The following is a 25,353-nucleotide window of genomic DNA, read 5'->3' on the forward strand; positions in this document are numbered from 1 at the left end:
TTTTTCTGGTGTATATATTGGTGTTCAGTACCTGAGGCATTACAGATCATGAGTTCCCAGTGAAGGACAGGTTGTACGGCAGAGAATAAAAATCAATATTCAAAATAAATGGGTTAACTGCACTGATTGTGATAACCGATTGAAGATTACAGGAGACAAAATGTATGTAGTTTGTTATCAACGTGTTTTGAAGTCATCCAACTTCTTCATCATCTGTGACTTTGAAACACATTGATGATAAAACTCATAAAGAGAAGCAATTGTGTGTGATAATCACACCATACATATACCCTCTGGCTCAAGACAGAATCAGCTGTGGAGGATATCCACTAATAAAACATAACCTTTAATGATAAATACTAAAAAATGCACACCCAACAGGACACAAACAAACAAAAAAAAATATATAAAGTGCTCAGGTAAACCAGTGCTCAATATAAAATGTAATAGTTTGATCTCACCCAAGCTGCCGGACACTGTATACTTCCGCACGACACAGTAGAGATCCAGGTTTGTGAAAGGAGGAAGGGCTGAAATTCACATGTCTACCCTGTAGCCCCTGTGTAACTCCTGTCCTGACAAGGACAGGCCCCAAATGGACCTCACTATAGGGGACCAAAACACCCAATGTATATGATGGCAGAGTCTCAAATCTTCTTGAAATATAGTTTCCTCCTCCCTACGCGTTTCAACTCCGGACATGGAGAATCATCAGGGGAGTCACATGGAAGTAAGTGCCAACGGGCACAGAAATTATAATTGTAAGTCCGTACAGAATATGGGGCCTGCAGTGGCTAGGCATCCCAAGCTGGAAGTGACCGTCTGTGTCCACAGTCTCTGGTAGAATACAGCCCATTTCAGCAGAGCCTCTCTATATATCCAAGACCCCTCCCCCTAATCAGCGGTGTTTAGGAGTTTGGGAAAACTCGGAGCGGATCAGGCCACCTAGTAAATAATGTGCCATCAATGCATAGATACAAAGCGTGATCGAAGTTGATAATTACGCCCGAGAGATATTAAAAATGCCTATGCCTTAATGAGAAGTGTGTGAGATGCGCACCCCCTATATACAAACATATAGTGCTGCCAAAAGTACTTATGCAAGACAAGCGCTAAGAGAGATATATGAAGTACGCCGACATCTTCATGGGTATAACAAAGATGCGCACCCCCATATCCAGAGATACATAGTGCGGCCAGAAGCGTCATACAGTGGTTACGCTCAAAAAATATAAATCATGCTGGGACATTAGTGAGGGGTATGATTAATACCAATACAGACCCCCACAGATATGAATGGAGCACTGTTACAGAAAGCCGTGCGAACATAACACTCACCATGTGTGTCTGCATGGTTACCGGACTGTAAACAATAACACATGGTGGACGCGAACACCGGAAGTTGCGGTGCCATCTTGTACGCGTCACATCCTGTTCGGCGCTTACATGTTACCTAGGTGAGTGCGTTTCAGCATTGAGACACAAGCCGACTCCCTCGTCCATAACAACGAGGCGCCGGCTAGCGCAAGTTTAAACGGGGAGTTCCGAGGTGTAGCGGAGTTCTTAAAGAGACCTATATCTGCATATATGAGGTACACATATATAATAAGTAAGCAGATAGGCGGCAATAACTTATGAACCCAAACAGGGGGGAGGAGGGTTAGAGACTCACACGATTACATCAATGGGTGTAGTGACCATATTGCTAAAATAAAGGCTGTCACAACATACCATATGACAAATAAGTGAAGTGTATATAAAATTGGATGCACATGACAAAAGAAAAAGAACAGGAGCTCATTCTAGATCCAGCGGTGTCACCCACTCAAGTCAAAAGGACACCCACTGCATAGTTACCTAGATGGCTAGAGGGGACATAGCCATGGCTAGTTCCCAGAGAGATCCAAATGGATCATAATATATCTTGCTTTCTTTGGTGCAGTAAACTAACAGAGACCCATCGGACAGAAAAATCATAAATACCAAAAGTATACACAATCAAAAGTAAAAAGGAGAGGGTAGGGAGGGGGAAGGTTGTAGGGGGGGAAAATTCAACAGAAGGGGAAAAAGAGTGGGACGAGGGTTTATTGGGGGAAACCTAAAGGAAACAACTATAATTGAGTTGTTCGTTCAAGCCACGGGGTTGGCATGTATCCAGGAGGAAGATCCATCTCGCTTCTCTCTGTAGAAGCATTTTGTCCAGGTCACCCCCCCTGGCTGGAGGATGCACCTTGTCAATCCCCATGCATATCATGAACATGTTTAGCGATCGGGGTGTCCCTCTTATTTCGTACATCCCCCATGTGTTCCCCCACTCGTCGTATGAATTCCCTGATGGTTTTTCCAATATAATTGATGCCACAGGCACAGCTCACCCTATATATGATACCTGTCGTTCTACAATTAATAAAGTCCCTGATGGTATAAGACTGCTGTGTATTCTCATCATGGAATTCCTTTCCAGTAAGGATGAAGTCACATGCCATACAAGTTCCACACTTGAAACATCCTACCGGTCTTTGAGGAAGCCATGTCTCCTTTCTAGGTGTGGTAAAGTGACTATGCATGAGTCTATCCCCTAGAGTCCTGCCTCTCCGATAGGTTATATTTGGTTTCTTGCCAATAATGTCTCTTAAATCCTCGTCCATCCCCAGAATTTTCCAATGTTTTTTCAAAATGTCCCTAACGGGTCCTGCCCCATTGTTATAGGTGCAGATCACCCTAGTCTCTTTGGGGGTCTCTTCATCTCTATTTAGGGGTATTAGCAAAGTCCCCCTCTCACGTGCATTCGCATGGCGAAATGCTTCCCTGAGGATCCAATCCGGATAACCCTGGCCAGGAACCTCTGTCGAAGATCATCCGCTCTCGTTTTTAAAATCCCTTTGGTTAGAGCAATTGCGGCGCAGCCTAAGGTACTGGCCCTTGGGGATTCCCCTTTTCAGGGAAAAGGGATGATGGCTGTTATGATTAGGCAACTCAGTACCACAGTGAACATAGAGGTCAGAGCACATACAGTGATCTGACAATAATCCAAAAACATAGAACGAGCTCTGAGACGTGGGAACTCTGTTGACCGCAATCCCTAATCCTATCCAACAACACTAGAGGCAGCCGTGGATTGCGTCTAACGCTACCTATGCAACTCGGCACAGCCTGAGAAACTAGCTAGCCTGAAGATAGAAAATAAGCCTACCTTGCCTCAGAGAAATACCCCAAAGGAAAAGGCAGCCCCCCACATATAACGACTGTGAGTAAGATGAAAAGACAAACGTAGAGATGAAATAGATTTAGCAAAGTGAGGCCCAACTTTCTGAACAGAGCGAGGATAGGAAAGGTAACTTTGCGGTCAACACAAAACCCTAAAAACCACGCAAAGGGGGCAAAAAGACCCTCCATACCGAACTAACGGCACGGAGGTACACCCTCTGCGTCCCAGAGCTTCCAGCAAACAAATAGATAAGCTGGACATAAGAAAAGCAAACAAAATAGCAAAGAAAAACTTAGCTATGCAGAGCAGCAGGCCACAGGAACGATCCAGGAGGAAAACAAGTCCAATACTGGAACATTGACAGGAAGCCAGGATCAAAGCACTAGGTGGAGTTAAGTAGAGCAGCACCTAACGACCTCACCACATCACCTGAGGGAGGAAACTCAGAAGCCGCAGTACCACTTCCCTCCACCAACGGAAGCTTACAGAGAGAATCAGCCGAAGTACCACTTGTGACCACAGGAGGGAGCTCTGCCACAAAATTCACAACAGTACCCCCCCCTTGAGGAGGGGTCACCGAACCCTCACCAGAGCCCCCAGGCCGACCAGGATGAGCCACATGAAAGGCACGAACAAGATCTGGAGCATGGACATCAGAGGCAAAGACCCAGGAATTATCTTCCTGAGCATAACCCTTCCACTTAACCAGATACTGGAGTTTCCGTCTTGAAACACGAGAATCCAAAATCTTCCCCACAATATACTCCAACTCCCCCTCCACCAAAACCGGGGCAGGAGGGTCAACAGAAGGAACCATAGGTGCCACGTATCTCCACAACAATGACCTATAGTAAAAAATAAAATAAATAAATACACGACTAGGATATAATTATAAACATGTGTTATCCCAGAATCAAATTAACAATATCAAACATGGTGTGTTATAAAAAAACATGAATAAAACACAAGAGAGGTGTTATAAACCACGTGTAAAATAAATACACGACTAGGATATAATTATAAACATGTGTTATCCCAGAATCATAGTTAGTAAGGCCGAAAAAAGACATTTGTCCATCCAGTTCAGCCTATATATAGCGCTTTACAGGTTGCACACATTATCATCACTGTCCCCGTTGGGGCTCACAATCTAGATTCCCTATCAGTATGTCATTGGAATGTGGGAGGAAACGGGAGTACCCGGAGGAAACCCACGCAAACACAGAGAGAACATACAAACTCTTTGCAGATGTTGCCCTTCGTGGGGTTTGAACCCAGGACTCCAGCGCTGCAAGGCTGCTGTGTTAACCACTGTGCCACCATCCTGCCCTTTAGGAATATATACGTAGTCAGCAGGATTTGAACCTGCGCGGGGAAACCCCAATGGATTTCAAGTCCATCGCCTTAACCACTCGGCCACGACTACTCAGACTGACCTATGGAATACGTTATGTATGGAAAAAGAATCTGGAAGGGTCAGACGAAAAGACACAGGATTAAGAACCTCAGAAATCCTATATGGACCAATGAAACGAGGTTTAAACTTAGGAGAGGAAACCTTCATAGGAATATGACGAGAAGATAACCAAACCAGATCCCCAACACGAAGTCGGGGACCCACACAGTGTCTGCGATTAGCAAAACGTTGAGCCTTCTCCTGGGACAAGGTCAAATTGTCCACTACCTGAGTCCAAATCTGCTGCAACCTGTCCACCACAGTATCCACACCAGGACAGTCCGAAGATTCAACCTGTCCTGACGAGAAACGAGGATGGAACCCAGAGTTGCAGAAAAATGGCGAAACCAAGGTAGCCGAGCTAGCCCGATTATTAAGGGCGAACTCAGCCAAAGGCAAAAAGGACACCCAGTCATCCTGATCAGCAGAAACAAAACATCTCAGATATGTTTCCAAGGTCTGATTGGTTCGTTCAGTCTGGCCATTAGTCTGAGGATGGAAAGCCGAGGAAAAAGACAAGTCAATGCCCATCCTACCACAAAAGGCTCGCCAAAACCTCGAAACAAACTGGGAACCTCTGTCAGAAACGATATTCTCTGGAATGCCATGTAAACGAACCACATGCTGGAAGAACAATGGCACCAAATCAGAGGAGGAAGGCAATTTAGACAAGGGTACCAAATGGACCATCTTAGAAAAGCGATCACAGACCACCCAAATGACTGACATCTTTTGAGAAACGGGAAGATCTGAAATAAAATCCATAGAGATATGTGTCCAAGGCCTCTTCGGGACTGGCAAGGGCAAAAGCAACCCACTAGCACGAGAACAGCAGGGCTTAGCCAGAGCACAAATCCCACAGGACTGCACAAAAGTACGCACATTCCGCGACAGAGATGGCCACCAAAAGGATCTAGCCACTAACTCTCTGGTACCAAAGATTCCTGGATGACCAGCCAAGACCGAACAATGAACCTCAGAGATAACTTTATTCGTCCATCTATCAGGGACAAACAGTTTCTCCGCTGGACAACGATCAGGTTTATTAGCCTGAAATTTTTGCAGCACTCGCCGCAAATCAAGGGAGATGGCAGACACAATTACTCCCTCTTTGAGGATACCCGCCGGCTCAGATACACCCGGAGAGTCGGGCACAAAACTCCTAGACAGAGCATCCGCCTTCACATTTTTAGAGCCCTGAAGGTATGAGATCACAAAGTCAAAACGGGCAAAAAACAATGACCAATGAGCTTGTCTAGGATTCAACCGCTTGGCGGACTCGAGATAAGTCAAGTTCTTATGATCAGTCAAGACCACCACGCGATGCTTAGCTCCTTCAAGCCAATGACGCCACTCCTCGAATGCCCACTTCATGGCCAGCAACTCTCGGTTGCCCACATCATAATTTCGCTCAGCAGGCAAAAACTTCCTGGAAAAGAAGGCGCACGGTTTCATCACTGAGCAATCAGAACCTCTCTGCGACAAAACAGCCCCTGCTCCAATCTCAGAAGCATCAACCTCGACCTGGAACGGAAGCGAAACATCTGGTTGACACAACACAGGGGCAGAAGAAAAACGACGCTTCAACTCTTGAAAAGCTTCCACAGCAGCAGAAGACCAATTGACCACATCAGCACCCTTCTTGGTCAAATCGGTCAATGGTTTAGCAATACTAGAAAAATTGCAGATGAAGCGACGATAAAAATTAGCAAAGCCCAGGAACTTTTGCAGACTTTTCAGAGATGTCGGCTGAGTCCAATCATGGATGGCTTGGACCTTAACAGGATCCATCTCGATAGTAGAAGGGGAAAAGATGAACCCCAAAAATGAAACCTTCTGCACACCAAAGAGACACTTTGATCCCTTCACAAACAAAGAATTAGCACGCAGGACCTGAAAAACCGTTCTGACCTGCTTCACATGAGACTCCCAATCATCCGAGAAGATCAAAATGTCATCCAAGTACACAATCAGGAATTTATCCAGGTACTCTCGGAAGATGTCATGCATAAAGGACTGAAACACTGATGGAGCATTGGCAAGTCCGAATGGCATTACTAGATACTCAAAATGACCCTCGGGCATATTAAATGCAGTTTTCCATTCATCGCCTCGCTTAATTCGCACCAGATTATACGCACCACGAAGATCTATCTTGGTGAACCAACTAGCCCCCTTAATCCAAGCAAACAAATCAGATAACAACGGCAAGGGGTACTGAAATTTAACCGTGATCTTATTTAGAAGGCGGTAATCTATACAAGGTCTCAGCGAACCATCCTTCTTGGCTACAAAAAAGAACCCTGCTCCTAATGGCGACGATGACGGGCGAATATGCCCCTTCTCCAGGGACTCCTTCACATAACTGCGCATAGCGGCGTGCTCAGGCACAGATAAATTAAACAATCGGCCTTTTGGGAACTTACTACGAGGAATCAAATTGATAGCACAATCACAATCCCTATGCGGAGGTAGGGCATCGGACTTGGGCTCATCAAATACATCCCAGTAATCAGACAAGAACTCTGGAACCTCAGAAGGGGTGGATGACGAAATTGACAGAAATGGAACATCACCATGTACCCCCTGACAACCCCAGCTGGACACCGACATGGATTTCCAATCTAATACTGGATTATGGACTTGTAGCCATGGCAACCCCAACACGACCACATCATGCAGATTATGCAACACCAGAAAGCGAATAACCTCCTGATGTGCAGGAGCCATGCACATGGTCAGCTGGGTCCAGTACTGAGGCTTATTCTTGGCCAAAGGCGTAGCATCAATTCCTCTCAATGGAATAGGACACTGCAAGGGCTCCAAGAAAAACCCACAATGCTTAGCATACTCCAAGTCCATCAAATTCAGGGCAGCGCCTGAATCCACAAACGCCATGACAGAATAGGATGACAAAGAGCAGATCAAGGTAACGGACAGAAGAAATTTTGACTGTACTGTACCAATGGTGGCAGACCTAGCGAACTGCTTAGTGCGCTTAGGACAATCAGAGATAGCATGAGTGGAATCACCACAGTAGAAACACAGCCCATTCAGACGTCTGTGTTCTTGCCGTTCAACTCTGGTCAAAGTCCTATCACACTGCATAGGCTCAGGTTTAAGCTCAGGTAATACCGTCAAATGGTGCACAGATTTACGCTCACGCAAGCGTCGACCAATCTGAATGGCCAAAGACATAGACTCATTCAAACCAGCAGGCATAGGAAATCCCACCATGACATCCTTAAGGGCTTCAGAGAGACCCTTTCTGAACATAGCTGCCAGCGCAGATTCATTCCATTGAGTGAGCACGGACCACTTTCTAAATTTCTGACAATATAACTCTATCTCATCCTGACCCTGACAAAGAGCCAGCAAATTTTTTTCTGCCTGATCCACAGAATTAGGCTCATCGTACAGCAATCCGAGCGCCAGGAAAAACGCATCGATATTACTTAATGCAGGATCCCCTGGCGCAAGAGAAAATGTCCAGTCCTGAGGGTCGCCACGCAAAAAAGAAATAATGATCAAAACCTGTTGAACTGGATCACCAGAGGAGCGAGGTTTCAAGGCCAGAAATAGTTTACAATTATTTTTGAAACTCAGAAACTTAGTTCTATCACCAAAAAACAAATCAGGAATAGGAATTCTTGGTTCTAACATAGATTTCTGATCAATAGTGTCTTGAATCTTTAGTACTCTTGCCGAGAGCTGATCCACACATGAAGACAGACTTCTGATGTCCATTGCTACACCTGTGTCCTGAACCACCCAAATGTCTAGGGGAAAAAAAAGGCAAAACACAGTGCAGAGAAAAAAAAATGGTCTCAGAACTTCTTTTTTCCCTCTATTGAGAATCATTAGTACTTTGGCTTCCTGTACTGTTATGATTAGGCAACTCAGTACCACAGTGAACATAGAGGTCAGAGCACATACAGTGATCTGACAATAATCCAAAAACATAGAACGAGCTCTGAGACGTGGGAACTCTGTTGACCGCAATCCCTAATCCTATCCAACAACACTAGAGGCAGCCGTGGATTGCGCCTAACGCTACCTATGCAACTCGGCACAGCCTGAGAAACTAGCTAGCCTGAAGATAGAAAATAAGCCTACCTTGCCTCAGAGAAATACCCCAAAGGAAAAGGCAGCCCCCCACATATAACGACTGTGAGTAAGATGAAAAGACAAACGTAGAGATGAAATAGATTTAGCAAAGTGAGGCCCGACTTTCTGAACAGAGCGAGGATAGGAAAGGTAACTTTGCGGTCAACACAAAACCCTAAAAACCACGCAAAGGGGTCAAAAAGACCCTCCGTACCGAACTAACGGCACTGAGGTACACCCTCTGCGTCCCAGAGCTTCCAGCAAACAAATTGATAAGCTGGACAGAAGAAAAGCAAACAAAATAGCAAAGGAAAACTTAGCTATGCAGAGCAGCAGGCCACAGGAACGATCCAGGAGGAAAACAAGTCCAATACTGGAACATTGACAGGAAGCCAGGATCAAAGCACTAGGTGGAGTTAAGTAGAGCAGCACCTAACGACCTCACCACATCACCTGAGGGAGGAAACTCAGAAGCCGCAGTACCACTTCCCTCCACCAAAGGAAGCTCACAGAGAGAATCAGCCGAAGTACCACTTGTGACCACAGGAGGGAGCTCTGCCACAGAATTCACAACAGATGGCTATCCCACCTCAATAAGGAGTTAGTTGCAGTCGGCTTCCTGTACACGGTGGTTTCAAGACACTCTCCTCCCCTGGACTTTGAGATCAGGATGTCCAGAAATGGTAGTCTCTCCTCCTGTATTTCAAAAGTGAAGCTGAGGCCAACTTCATTATCATTAAGGGATGCCACAAAATTACCAAAGGCCTCCTTGGTGCCCCTCCACAGTATAAAAATATCATCTATATACCTGACCCAAAGATCCACAAGGGCCAGAAAATTCTCATGAGTCTCAGAAAAGGCAATACTGTCCTCCCACCAGCCCAGGAACAAGTTTGCGTAGGTGGGCGCACAAGGGCTGCCCATAGCAGTGCCCCTGAGCTGGTGGAGGATCCTGCCATCAAAGCAGAAAAAAATTGTTGTAGAGAACAAATTCAAGGAGGGAAATGATAAATTCATTGTGGGCCCTGAACTGGCACCCCCTTGTATTTAAAAAGTGTTGCACCCCCCGAATCCCACAATGATGTGGGATTGAGGAGTACAGGGCCTCAACATCAATACTGGCCAGAAGGGTGCCAGGTTCAAGGGAAATACCTTCAAGTCTGCGGAGCAGATCCATGGTATTCCTAACATACGATGGAAGTGAGGTCACAAATGGTCTTAGGACATTATCGATGTAGATGCCCACGTTTTGTCCAACATCTCCTATCCCAGAAACAATGGGTCTGCCCTTTAACGGATCCAGGCTCTTGTGGATCTTTGGAAGGGCATAGAACGTGGGCATAACCAGGTGGAGGGGCAACAAGAAGGAGAACTCGTCTTCATTAATCAGCTTCTCATTTTTAGCTTTAATTAAAATGACCCTAAGTTCTGACAGACATTTAGTAGTTGGATTTGTTGTTACACGGGCATAGGTGGTCTGGTCATTAATTAAAGACAAACACATATCCCTGTAGTTGTCAATCCCCATAACCACCATATTGCCACCCTTGTCAGATGGCTTGAAAATAAGGGATTTATCATTTTCTAAACCCCGGAGAGCCTCCATCTGTACTCTACTAAGGTAATGGCGGGATTGGCAGTGTGCTAATTTCTTGATGTCACAAGTACTCAGATTCAAGAAGACATCAATCACCGGTGCCATCTTTTTACTAGGATTTTTGAGTTGAGTGAAGGGACCAGTTCCTTCATTTGTGGCTGGTATGGTATTCAAATCTGCCAGAAGTTGTATGTCAGGTAGCAAATCAGGAGAAATGCCCAATTCATGACAGGTTCTTTTGTCTTTCTGTTTAAAAAATTTATGCCACTTAAGTTTTCTAATAAACAAATTCAAATCCTTAACCATATAAAAAGGAACAAAATCAGAACTAGGTAAAAACGATAGACCCTTCGATAAGACCGACATTTCGACCTCCGTAAGCTGTCTATCCGATAAATTCAAAACCTGTGACTGCGGTGTTGGTATGGTCGATCTAAAAAACCAGTCCTGGAAATAGAGGACTGAAATCTATCTCCTTATCGATAATTGTTACCCCCCCCCCCCTCTGCCGGCCTTTAGGGGTGGGCCTTCTACTTTCTGTGTCTGACAGGTCTGTCTCAGTAGACGACACGTCTGTCTCTCTATCTCCTCTGTCAGGTCTATCCTCCACCACTTGATATATTTTGTTGTCTTTGAAGTCCTGCAGGTCCCTGAGATATTGTTTATGCTTTCTTTCCTTGAGATTATACTGAAACTTCTCAATGGAGTTTTGTAACTGAATCTCTTTCACAGTAAAATCGTTCTCAGATTTAAATTTTTTAGTAATCTCTATCTGTTCTTTGAGTTTAATGTTTAATCTCTCCAAATTGATCTTTTCCTCGTTGACTAAGATCTGCATAAATCTCAGAGAACTGCAGGTTGCTTCTTTCTCCCAGAGGCTCATCAACTGGGGGTTTCTGCACCGTGCTGCTGGGGTAAGGGAAATACGTAGTCTTCTTGGAACTATACCGTTTTTAATATAGTTCTCGGGGCTCTGAAGTTCCTACCAAGAGACTATTTGTTCTTTATACACTCTGTTCAGATCTTTAAAAACAGAAGCATAAGTAGGTGTGTATTTCTTTTGAGAGAAAGCCTTCTCTGAAAAGATGTCTTTGGCCTCAGTAAGCCATAGTTCTGTATCCGGGCCTGCTGCCAGAAACCCAGCCATAGCAAGAACAATCAACAACAAGAGAAGCAATAGTGTGTGATAATCACACCATACATATACCCTCTGGCTCAAGACAGAATCAGCTGTGGAGGATATCCACTAATAAAACATAACCTTTAATGATAAATACTAAAAAATGCACACCCAACAGGACACAAACAAAAAAAAAAAAAATATATATATATATATATATATATACAGTGGGGCAAAAAAGTATTTAGTCAGTCAGCAATAGTGCAAGTTCCACCACTTAAAAAGATGAGAGGCGTCTGTAATTTACATCATAGGTAGACCTCAACTATGGGAGACAAACTGAGAAAAAAAATTCCAGAAAATCACATTGTCTGTTTTTTTATCATTTTATTTGCATATTATGGTGGAAAATAAGTATTTGGTCAGAAACAAACAATCAAGATTTCTGGCTCTCACAGACCTGTAACTTCTTCTTTAAGAGTCTCCTCTTTCCTCCACTCATTACCTGTAGTAATGGCACCTGTTTAAACTTGTTATCAGTATAAAAAGACACCTGTGCACACCCTCAAACAATCTGACTCCAAACTCCACTATGGTGAAGATCAAAGAGCTGTCAAAGGACACCAGAAACAAAATTGTAGCCCTGCACCAGGCTGGGAAGACTGAATCTGCAATAGCCAACCAGCTTGGAGTGAAGAAATCAACAGTGGGAGCAATAATTCGAAAATGGAAGACATACAAGACCACTGATAATCTCCCTCGATCTGGGGCTCCACGCAAAATCCCACCCCGTGGGGTCAGAATGATCACAAGAACGGTGAGCAAAAATCCCAGAACCACGCGGGGGGACCTAGTGAATGAACTGCAGAGAGCTGGGACCAATGTAACAAGGCCTACCATAAGTAACACACTACGCCACCATGGACTCAGATCCTGCAGTGCCAGACGTGTCCCACTGCTTAAGCCAGTACATGTCCGGGCCCGTCTGAAGTTTGCTAGAGAGCATTTGGATAATCCAGAGGAGTTTTGGGAGAATGTCCTATGGTCTGATGAAACCAAACTGGAACTGTTTGGTAGAAACACAACTTGTCGTGTTTGGAGGAAAAAGAATACTGAGTTGCATCCATCAAACACCATACCTACTGTAAAGCATGGTGGTGGAAACATCATGCTTTGGGGCTGTCTCTCTGCAAAGGGGCCAGGACGACTGATCCGGGTACATGAAAGAATGAATGGGGCCATGTATCGTGAGATTTTGAGTGCAAACCTCCTTCCATCAGCAAGGGCATTGAAGATGAAACGTGGCTGGGTCTTTCAACATGACAATGATCCAAAGCACACCGCCAGGGCAACGAAGGAGTGGCTTCGTAAGAAGCATTTCAAGGTCCTGGAGTGGCCTAGCCAGTCTCCAGATCTCAACCCTATAGAAAACCTTTGGAGGGAGTGGAAAGTCCGTGTTGCCAAGCGAAAAGCCAAAAACATCACTGATCTAGAGGAGATCTGCATGGAGGAACGGGCCAACATACCAACAACAGTGTGTGGCAACCTTGTGAAGACTTACAGAAAACGTTTGACCTCTGTCATTGCCAACAAAGGATATATTACAAAGTAATGAGATGAAAGTTTGTTTCTGACCAAATACTTATTTTCCACCATAATATGCAAATAAAATGTTAAAAAAACAGACAATGTGATTTTCTGGATTTTTTTTTCTCAGTTTGTCTCCCATAGTTGAGGTCTACCTATGATGTAAATTACAGACGCCTCTCATCTTTTTAAGTGGTGGAACTTGCACTATTGCTGACTGACTAAATACTTTTTTGCCCCACTGTATATATATATATATATATATAAAGTGCTCAGGTGAACCAGTGCTCAATATAAAATGTAATGGTTTGATCTCACCCAAGCTGCCGGACACTGTATAGTTCCGCACGACACAGTAGAGATCCAGGTTTGTGAAAGGAGGCAGGGCTGAAATTCACATGTCTACCCTGTAGCCCCTGTGTAACTCCTGTCCTGACAAGGACAGGCCCCAAATAGACCTCACTATAGGGGACCAACACACCCAATGTATATGAAGGCAGAGTCCCAAATCCTCTTGAAATATAGTTTCCTCCTCCCTACGCATTTCAACTCCGGTCATGGAGAATCATCAGGGGAGTCACATGGAAGGAAGTGCCAACGGGCACAGAAATTATAAGTGTAAGTCCGTACAGAATATGGGGCCTGCAGTGGCTAGGCATCCCAAGCTGGAAGTGACCGTCTGTGTCCACAGTCTCTGGTAGAATACAGCCCATCTCAGCAGAGCCTCTCTATATATCCAAGACCCCTCCCCCTAATCAGCGGTGTTTAGGAGTTTGGGAAAACTCGGAGCGGATCAGGCCACCTAGTAAATAATGTGCCATCAATGCATAGATACAAAGCGTGATCGAAGTTGATAATTACGCCCGAGAGATATTAAAAATGCCTATGCCTTAATGAGAAGTGTGCGAGATGCGCACCCCCCTATATACAAACATATAGTGCTGCCAAAAGTACTTATGCAAGACAAGCGCTAAAAGAGATATATGAAGTACGCCGACATCTTCATGGGTATAACAAAGATGCGCACCCCCCTATGCAGAGATACATAGCGCGGCCAGAAGCGTCATACAGTGGTTACGCTCAAAAAACATAAATCATGCTGGGACATTAGTGAGGGGTATGATTAATACCAATATAGACCCCCACAGATATGAATGGAGCACTGTTACAGATAGCCGTGCGAACATAACACTCACCATGTGTGTCTGCATGGTTACCGGACTGTAAACAATAACACATGGTGGACGCGAACACCAGAAGTTGCGGCGCCATCTTGTACGCGTCACATCCTGTCCAGCAAATAGATAATACTAGATAATTACTTGCTTACTGATAAGAACAGTGAAACCACCACCATTTTGAGATAAAGTACACATAAAAAAACATACCTTTTGCAGTCAGAAATAATCAGAGACCTGTAGAACAGTATAAAATGCTATCGGGTCATATTTACCTGAAAAGTACAAGTGTAACAATCAGCGTGTAGCAAAAAGTAAACAAAAAAAAAATATATAGAGCTCCACAAATGAGGAGAAGTCAAGATACCACTAGTTTCAAATCTTCATATAAAAAAAATCTACAGGGTCTCAAAAATCATTTAGGGTCATATTGACCCGAACAGTACAGCAGGGTTAAACAATTTAATAAAGGTTAATTTTTAGAGGTCTATTTTTTCTGGTGTATATATTGGTGTTCACTACCTGAGCCATTACAGATCATGAGTTCCCAGTGAAGGACAGGTTGTACGGCAGAGAATAAAAATCAATATTCAAAATAAATGGATTACCTGCACTGATTGTGATAACCAATTGAAGATTACAGGAGACAATATGTATGTAGTTTGTTATCAACGTGTTTTGAAGTCATCCAACTTCTTCATCGTCTGTGACTTTGAAACACATTGGTGATAAACCTCATAGAAACATCTTCAGTACCCTAAAATCTTCAATTGGGTATCATCAAGAGCGCAGTTAACCAACTTCTTTCCAATATTGATTTTCATCTGATTCCAGCAGCTGACATTTTTCATTACTACAGTCATTGTGTATCACACAACCTCATCAGGTGAGCGCCTCCTTGAACCTTGCTATCCGCCACTTTCAGGTAAGACCATATTGCGCTTTTATTGTTCTTCCTCCGTCACTGTTTTCCATCTCTAGAGTCCCTGGAAAAGTCTCTCTTGTAAAGTGCAGGATCTTATAGACAGTGGGATCCTGTCTCTCTCTGATAGAATATAAATGCTTATGATCAGCAGGGTCCTTTCACGCTATCTTGTGGAATGTAAGTACTTATGGTCAGCAGCATCCTATTTCTTTCTCCCCTGTAAAGTGCAAAAACTAAAAATCAGTGGGGTCATCTATCTCTCTCATCAGTAAAGTGTCAAATTCTTCTGATCTTATGATCAGCAGGGTTCTCTCTCTCTCTCTCTCCTGTAAATTGAAAGCTCTTATGGTCAGTGGGATCCACTCTATCTCTCCTGCCTGTAGAATGTAAGCTCCAATCGTCAACGGGGTCTTTTCTTTCTCCTCTCACACTCGTATATTTTTTGAGCAATTACAAGTTATCCAGTATTAAGATTTGCACAAATTGATATGCGGCAAATCCAATTTGGGGGGAAAATTCAGGAAAGATGGCAAATTAGAATTTAAAGATCCTCTCATCTTTAATTATTATTATTATTTTTATTATTATTGTTGTTGCTAATAATATTATTATTATTACAGTTATTCATTCACAATTTTTACAAGGGATTTCCTGCATGAAATATTCCTTCTTTGTTCTTTACTATTTTTTTTAGTAAAGGTAAGGTAACACTAGAAAACTTTCAAGATCACAGTGATAAGAGTGCTCATTAATCACAGCATATTTTCATTTGTTACTAAAGTTTTCTGGAAAAAAAAATTGTCAAGAGAAACAGCCTAAGAAAATTAAATTCAGCTATTGTGAGACGGCGATGTGATTCATTCAAACAATGCAATAAACCTAGCAGATATTACCAATTCAAAACCTAATATTGCTTCTCTGAGCAGATTAGAAGCTGATTGCACTGAAAACCGTTTGATTGTTTTACAAAAGAGATACTGGACACTCAAAAGTAGAAGTTAAATAGCGATTCAAAAGACTAATTAAGAAAGGTATGCACGTTTAATAATATGCATTATTCGGGAAGGAGTCCTAATGAGAAACAATTATAGTCATCATATAAAAATTTACATGTCAAAATGTGTATGATAAGATTGATTCATAGACACATATATAAATAGATAGGTTGGTATATAGAAAGATGCAAAAAAAGCAGCACTCAAAAAAATGAGTGCAAAGAGACAAACTTAATTAGCCCATAGTTGTGGCGACGTTTCAGACAAACAAAAAGCCTTTCTCAAGCAAATACGGGATGCAGTGATCACATATTTGTAGGTATTTTAAACTCTTCGTGCATATGGGGGTAATTGTAAGTCCTTCACTGGAGTAATCATTTGTAGAAAGGGCTCAGGAACTGAGCTACCTCCAAACGTGCATGATGCCAGCAACTATTTAGATCCCACTGTCAATTAATTAATCAAACTGAAGAAACTGTAACTGCCATCTTGATACTACTGTCAAGGTCAAATGAGATTCATTGGAGACCACAGTTTTTACTATCTACAGGAATATTGTGGCACTAGAATATATAGAATAAAAAGTGTGAAAAAACATAAAACATACAAATTTTAATCAAACTCTTTTACTCAAAAAATAATAAATACAATAAAAACATTTTGTTCAATAGTGTGTATAGATGAATAGATAGGAAGTAAAAAATGCCAAAATACACAGTCCCATGAAAGAAATTATCGGTGAGCCAAAAAAAATGATATATACATATAAATATCATATAGAAAAATGTATATAATGTAATATAAGGCTAGGGATTATGATGAAAAAGGTGGCCCCAAAAAAATATGGTATATGGTAATGATTTAAACCCATTTATGACCTTGCGATCTTCAATTTTTGCAATTTTGTTTTTACTTCCATTTCTTCCAAGAGCAACTACTTTTTTTCAGCCCCGAATAGACGTGTGAGCTCTTATATTTTGTAGGACGAGTTGTACTTTTGAATGACACCTTCAATTTTATTGTGCGATGCACTGGAAAGCAGGGAAAAATGTTTAAGGGCATTGAACTGCCAATAAAAGGCAAATCCACAATAGCTTTATATATATATATATATATATATATATATATATATATATATATATATACAATGTTCAAAATATGGCAAAACTAACCTGATTCCAAACATCTATAGGGGTATATTTTTACATTTAACCAATTATCTACCAGCGTCCTTTTTTTTGGGCGCCTAATCTTTTGCTTCTAGCAACTAAGATTTTATAATTAGGTCCAATATTTTGTGTTTGTAAAATGAATGTTTTCAAAACAGGAAATCATGTCATTGTTATTTTTAATTGAATATTCTTCCACCCAAAGAGCTTTCAAAGCACCTATTTTCAAGGTGAAAATTGCTAATTTGGCAAGTAATGGATTAAGTGGTAAATAAAAAATTCCAAAAATGTTTAAGAAATTTTTTTTCTACTTGTATCACCATTTTCAGAGATTCATAATGGTTTTACTTTTTGAGATCAGGGGATGTGTGAGGCCTTATTTTTTGCGCCATGAGCAAAAGGTTTTATCAATAGCATTTGGGATTAAAGACAATGTTTTGCATGCCTCCTGATTGCATTTTATTGCAATGTTGTGGAGGGCAAAAAAAAAGGAATGCTGGCATTTTGATTTTTTTCTCGTTGCTAGGGTTGAGCGACTTTTACTTTTATAGGATCGAGTCGGGTTTCACGAAACCCGACTTTTTCAAAAGTCGGGTCGAGTGAAATCGGCCAAATCTGTAAAAAAGTCGGGGTCGGGGTCGGCCGAAACTCGAAACCCAATGCAGTGCGTTGGGTTTCCAATGGTTCCCAGGGTCTGAAGGAGGGGAAACTCTCCTTCAGGCCCTGTGATCCATATTTAAGTGTAAAATAAAGAATTAAAATAAAAAATATTGCTATACTCACCCTCGGACGCGCCCTGCTTCTTTCCGGCAGCCTTCCTTCCTAAGAATCAGCGCTTGAAGGACCTTACGGTGATGTCGCGGCTTGTGATTGGTCGCGCGAGCGGTCACATGGGCGGTCGCGTGACCAATCACAAGCTGCGACGTCATCTAAGGCCCTTCACGCGCTGATTCGAAGGAAGGAAGGTTCCTGGTTAGTACCAGGGCGCGTCAGAGGGTGAGTATAGCAATATTTTTTATTTTAATTCTTTATTTTACACTTAAATATGGATTCTGATACCGATTTCCGATATTGCAAACATATTGGAACTCGGGATCAGAATTCCGATACCAGATTCAGAAGATCGCCGACTTCATGGCCGACCCCACACAGGGGTCGGGTCGGGTTTCATGAAACCCGACTTTGCCAAAAGTCGGCGACTTCTGAAAATGGCATACCCATTTCGCTCAACCCTACTCGTTGCTAGTGTTGAGCATTCCGATACTGAAAATCTTGGGTAACGGCCGATATTCACTGTATCGGGATTCCGATTCCGAGTTCCAATACTTTTGCGATATCGGATACTGGAATCGGAAGTTCCTATAGTGCAATGATGCATTATAATGGAGTGTAAGCAGTGCGTGGGTGGAGACTGCGTGTGTGTGTGTTGGCGTGGTCTGTGCGTGACCGAGGGGGGTCTGTGCGTGCCTGCCGGGGGTCTGTGTGGCGTGCCGGGGCTCTGTGCGTGTGTGCCGGGGCTCTGGGCAGGCCTGCCGGGGCTCTGTGCCTGTGTGCCGGGGCTCTGTGCAGTGTGCCGGGGCTCTGTGTAGCGTGCCGGGGCTCTGTGCAGCGTGCCGGGCCTCTGTGCGGTGTGCCGGGCCTCTGTGCGGCGTGCTGGGGCTCTCTGCGGCGTGCCGGGGCTCTGGAGATGTGTGCCAGGGCTCTGTGTGGCATACCGGGGCTCTGTGCGGTGTGCGGGGCTCTGTGCAGCATGCGGGGCTCTGGAGATGTGTGCCGGGGCTCTGTGTAGCGTGCCGGGGCTCTGTGCAGCGTGCCGGGCTTCTATGCGGTGTGCCGGGCCTCTGTGCGGCGTGCTGGGGCTCTGTGCGGTGTGCCGGGGCTCTGGAGATGTGTTCCAGGGCTCTGTGTGGCGTACCAGGGCTCTGTGCGGTGTGCGGGGCTCTGTGCAGCGTGCGGGGCTCTGTGCGTGTGTGCCGGGGCTCTGTGCAGCGTGCCAGGGCTCTCTGCGTGTGTGCCAGGGCCCTGTGTGGCGTGCCGAGGCTCTGTGCGACGTGCGGGGCTCTGTGCTGCATGCCGGGGCTCTGTGCGGCATGGCGGGGCTCTGTGCGGCATGCCGGGGCTCTGTGCGGTGTTCTGTGCGGAGTGGCGGGGCTTTGTGCGGGCTACCGGGGCTCTGTGAATGTGTGCAGGCATTGTCCAATGGGACTATAAGTCCCATCGGACGATGCCTACTACAGTGACAGTGATTGACACATTAGCCAATGATGGGACAGTAGTAGTCCCATCATCCGGCTAATGTGTTGAATGAAAAAAAAACCATGCATACTACATACATAATACATACATGCTACATAGTACATACATGCTACATACATGCTACATAGTACATACATGCTACATACTGCATACATACTACATACATGCTACATACATACTACATACATGGTACATACAGTACATTCATACATTACATACAATGCATACAGACATACAGTACATTAAACATAGAGTACATACTCACCATTACTTGTCACTTTGTTCGCCGAAGCCAGTGTCATCTGTAAAAAAATATGAATATAACAAACAACCATTAAACTCCCTGTCCGCAGAAATCCACGAGTGTCCCACGACGATCTCCCGTAGAGGAGATCTGATGCGACCGCTCTCTAGGGGCTCCAGGAACATAATGACAGGAGGAAGGTATCCTTCCGCACTGTATTCCTCTGCCACTGTAAAAAAAAATAGTCCCTAGTCTCACTTTTGGCATTGCTGTATGAGAAAACATCCCATGCAGCAATTGCCATAAAGTGAGACTTTGTCCTAAGGTAACCTCAGTGATGCACTGCAGGAGCTATTGTCTCCTGTCAGTGTGTCACTGAGGGTCCTATAGAGCAGTGACATCACCCGATTTCACTGTTCTATAGGGGAGATCGTCGTGGGTCACTCGTTATTAATTGGACTACGGTGGACAGGTAGTATACTTTTTTCCTAATGTGTGTGTGTTTTATTAACCCTTTATTACTATTGGATTAATAATGGATAGGCGTCTTATTGACGCCTCTCCGTTATTTACCCGGCTAAATGTCACCTTCCAATAACAAGGTGACATTAACCCCTTATTACCCCATATCCCACCGCTACACGGGAGTGGGAAGACAGGGGCTAAATGCCGGAATTGGCGCATCTTACAGATGTGCCATTTCTGGGGCGGCTGCGGACTGGTATTTGTAGCTGGGGGGGCCAATATCCATGGCCTCTCTCGAGGCTATGAATATCAGCCCGCAGCTGTCTGCATAGCCTTTCTGGCTATAAAATATAGGTGGACCCCACGTCATTTTTTTTTGGGGGGTCCCCCTATTTTAATAGTCAGTAAAGGCTATGCAGACAGCTGCGGGCTGATATTCATAGCAGGCTGCAAATATCGGCCTCCGGCCGTCGGCTTTCCCCCTCTGGCGCAGAAAATTGCGCGGGAGCCCACGACGTTTTTTTCCGTTCTTTTTTTTTAATTCAATGCTCATTAATGCCTCTTTCACACTTGTGTCAGTACGGGTCTGTCGCTATGCGTCGGGCCAACGCACCAACGCACGTTGTGAAATTTGTGCACGATGTGGGCAGCGGATGCAGTTTTTCAATGCATCCGCTGCCCATTCTGAAGTCCGGGGAGGGGGGGCGGAGTTTCGGCCGTGCATACACGGTAGAAAATGGCGGACATGACGGACAAAAAAACCTTCACTTGAATGTTTTTTCGTGTCGAATATCCGCCAAAACACGACGGATCCGTTGCAAGACTGACGTGACGTGTGGCCATCCGTCGCGATCCATCGCTAATACAAGTCTATTGGTAAAAAACGCATCTTGCGAGCACATTTGCAGGATCTGTTTTTTTCCCAAAACGACGGATTGCGACGGATGGCTAAAAACGCAAGTGTGAAAGTAACCTTAGAAACATCGGCCTCTCTATTATATATCTATGGATATATCCATCTATAGATATATTTATAGATAGATATAGCTATAGATACATAGATGTATCTATCCATATATCTGGCTGCTTTCACACATCAGGTTTTTGCCGTGAGGCACAATCCAGCGAGTTTTGAAAAAAAACGAATCTGGTTTTTCTGATGGATCTGTTTTTTTTCCGCCTGATCCGTTTTTTTCCACCGGACAATCCAACACTCTGACCATTCCAGGACACACACTCTTACCAGGTGCTTGCAGGACTCCAGCCCATCCCAGGGCAATCCAACACCCTCGAGCATTCAGTCCATAGCCTCAGCAGTGCTTCCAGGACTCCAGCCCACTTCAGGACAATCCAACACCCAGGCTATTGCAGGACTCACAGTCTCAGTGCTTCCAGGACTCCAGCCCATACCAGGACAATCCAACACTGACCGTTCATCAGGTCCATGGTCTCAGTGCTTGCAGGACTTCTCCAATGCCAGGAGACTACAATAACGAACGTCCAGGACCTTGCACATGGACCCAACAGATCCATACTCAGGAACCACACAGGAACATGTGACCCACACCCTGGTCACATTACATACCTGTAACCACTCCTCTGTGTGGGAGTGTGGGTGTGTGTGGCTAGTCTGACCCTCCCATCTCTCATAACTAGCCCTGCCAATCTCCCATTAGAACTACACAATTACATGTGGGACTACAGGCCCCAGAACACCAACCAAACTTCAGATTGACAGCACAGAGTGTCTTCCTCTGCAACACTCACACCGGTCATTTACACTCCTGCCGGACTTTGTCTCAAAACATTTATGCCTCCAAGCGCATCTTGAAGAGCACACACAGCGCCCCCTGGCTGTAATGTGGGTCACCGCACCACTAGGGTTGAGCGACTTTTACTTTTATAGGATCGGGTCGGGTTTCACGAAACCCGACTTTCTCAAAAGTCGGGTCGAGTGAAATCAGCCGATACTATAGAAAAGTCGGGGTCGGGGTCGGCCGAAACTCGAAACCCAATGCAGTGCGTTGGGTTTCTAATGGTTCCCAGGGTCTGAAGGAGAGGAAACTCTCCTTCAGGCCCTGGGATCCATATTTAAGTGTAAAATAAAGAATTAAAATAAAAAATATCGCTATACTCACCCTCGGAAGCGCCCTGGTACTAATCGGCAGCCTTCCTTCCTTAGAATCAGCGCGTGAAGGACCTTAGATGACGTCGCGGCTTGTGATTGGTCACGCGACCGCCCATGTGACCGCTCACGCGACCAATCACAAGCCGCGACGTCACCGAAGGTCTTTCAAGCGCTGATTCTTAGGAAGGAAGGCTGCCGGAAAGAAGCAGGGCGCGTCCGAGGGTGAGTATATTAGGTATATTATGTATATTAGGTATATATATATATTAGGTATATACTCACCCTGCTTCCTTCCTAAGAATCAGCGCTTGAAAGACCTTCGGTGATGTCGCAGCTTGTGATTGGTCGCGTGAGCCATCACATGGGCGGTCGCGCGACCAATCACAAGCCGCGACATCATCTAAGGTCCTTCACGCGCTGATTCTAAGGAAGGAAGGCTGCCGGTTAGTACCAGGGCGTGTCAGAGGGTAAGTATAGCGATATTTTTTATTTTAATTCTTTATTTTACACTTAAATATGGATTCCGATACCGATTTCCGATATTGCAAACATATCGGAACTCGGTATCGGAATTCCGATACCAGATTCAGAAGATCGCCGACCTCATGGCCGACCCCACACAGGGGTCGGGTCGGGTTTCATGAAACCCGACTTTGCCAAAAGTCGGCGACTTCTGAAAATGACCGACCCGTTTCGCTCAACCCTACGCACCACAGTATGTAGTATGTATGTATGTATGTGTGTATGTAGCATGTATGTATGTTTGTATGTAGTATGTATGTAGTATGCATGTAGTATGTAGCATGTATGTATGCAGTATGTATGTAGTATGTATGATTTTTTTTTCATTCAACACATTAGCCAGATGATGGGACTACTACTGTCCCATCATTGGCTAATGTGTCAATCACTGACACTGTAGTAGGCATCGTCCGATGGGACTAGTCCCATCGGACAATGCCTGCACACAGGCACAGAGCCCCGGCACGCATCACAGAGCCCCGGCACGCCACACAGAGCCCCACACGCTGCACAGAGCCCCACACACCACACAAAGCCCTGCACACATGCACAGAGCCCCGCATGCTGCACAGAGCCCTGGCACGCCGCACAGAGCCCCGGCACACACACACACAGAGCCCCTGCGCACACGCACAGAGCCCCCCATGCTGCACAGAGCCCCGGCACGCCACACAGAGCCCCACACACCGTACAGAGTCCCGGCACAGCTCATAGAGCCCCGCACACTGCACAGAGCCCTACACGCCACACAGAGCCCCGGCACACCACACAGAGCCCCGGCACACACGCACAGAGCCCCGCATGCCGCACAGAGTCCCGGCACGCCGCACAGAGCCCCGACACACAAGCACAGAGCTCTGCACGCCGCACAGAGCCCCGGCACACACGCACAGAGCCCCGCATGCCGCACAGAGCCCCGCATGCCGCACAGAGCACCGGCAGGCCCGCACAGACCCCCGGCAGGCCTGCACAGACCCCGGCAGGCACGCACAGACCCCCGGCAGGCACGCACAGACCCCCGAGAGGCCTGCACAGACCTTGTCCGCACACACAGACACGCACAGTGTCTGCCCACGCACTGCCCACACTCTTCCCCCCTCCGGAACAGGATGTAGAAGGACAGAAAGGGCTTATTTACATTCCAATATTTGTGTCCCATTGATTTGCATTGGTATTGGATATCGGTATCGGCGATATCCAATATTTTTGGGATATCGGCTGATCCAATCCGATACCGATACTTCTGGATATCGGAAGGTTTCAATCAACACTACTCATTACACCATTTACCGATCAGATTAAATTATTTTTTATTTTGACAGATCAGAGTTTTATGAAAGCAACAATATCAAATATGTGTTTTTTTTTTGCTTTTTTACTCGTTTTATTTTCAATGGGGCAAAAGGGGGTGATTTGATCTCTGTGAGATTTTTTTCTTCTAATTGATTAAAACTTTTTTATTTTTACTTCATTTAATTGTCCCATTAGGAGGCTTGAAGTTGCGATCACCCAATTGTCTGTGCTATACATAGCAGTGCTTCAGCACTTCTACATATAGCAGAAGTCACAATCTCCTATGAACGCCGAACCATGAGAAGGCGTGCACAGGACTATTTAAATGACTGGCATGGAGGTCTATGAGTAGAGTAACAGACAGGAAAAAAAAAGTGGACTAACGGCCTAAAATGCCCAAACTTGCAAAACGCAGATATATGAGGCCTGTCACGGAAATACCACACTGCCAAATATGTGGCCTGTATTTTTGGGGGGTCTGCAAAATAGTGCTGTATATAACTAAAGTAACAGACAGCAAAAAATGGAATATCGGCCTAAAATGTCCAAATTTTTAGCACACGGATGTATGAAGCATGTCACAGATATACCACACTGTAAAATATGTGGCCTGTATGTATTTTTGTGGGAGTTCAGCAAAATGGTGTCAAGAAATTGTGTAATAGTAAATATGTTTACACCGCACACTCTGATGACAACGTGTGATTTTACTTGAATATTTATTAGTCAAAATAAATTTAGATAAGGGAGCGAAACAGAAATATAGTGCTGGAAGCGATATATAAAGCAAACGTTTCGGCTCAACCAAAGCCTTATTCATTGAATCGCTTATCCACAATAAGAAGTGATGTGAAGCGGAAAGGGGTAGAGATCCCTCAGTGCCAAGAAACGGCTATAGCTGAGATATTGATCGTAAGTCCTCGAGGGTGATGGCCCAAAAGTTATGTGGTAGCCTGCAGAGTAGTGGATGTAAGCGGCGCTCCCGCGCCTTGCTATGGTCAGCATATTTACTAGTACCCAGGATCATCTGATCCACTACACCAGCACCTCGCAATTTTGACTGAGTGCACGCCATCATTATATCTAAGAAATTGTGTAAGACA

The 25,353-nt window shown here is 44.7% G+C and overlaps 1 non-coding gene across 1 annotated transcript; it reads right to left on the bottom strand.

Moving 5' to 3' along the window:
• Positions 1–4,552: 4,552 nt before the first annotated feature.
• Positions 4,553–4,634, bottom strand: TRNAS-UGA (transfer RNA serine (anticodon UGA)). Its single transcript has one exon. It is a non-coding gene; the product is annotated as a tRNA-Ser (tRNA).
• Between the last annotated feature and the right edge of the window lie 20,719 nt (positions 4,635–25,353).

Source organism: Ranitomeya imitator, chromosome 1 (genome assembly GCF_032444005.1).
Source record: "Ranitomeya imitator isolate aRanImi1 chromosome 1, aRanImi1.pri, whole genome shotgun sequence".
NCBI lineage: Eukaryota > Metazoa > Chordata > Amphibia > Anura > Dendrobatidae > Ranitomeya > Ranitomeya imitator.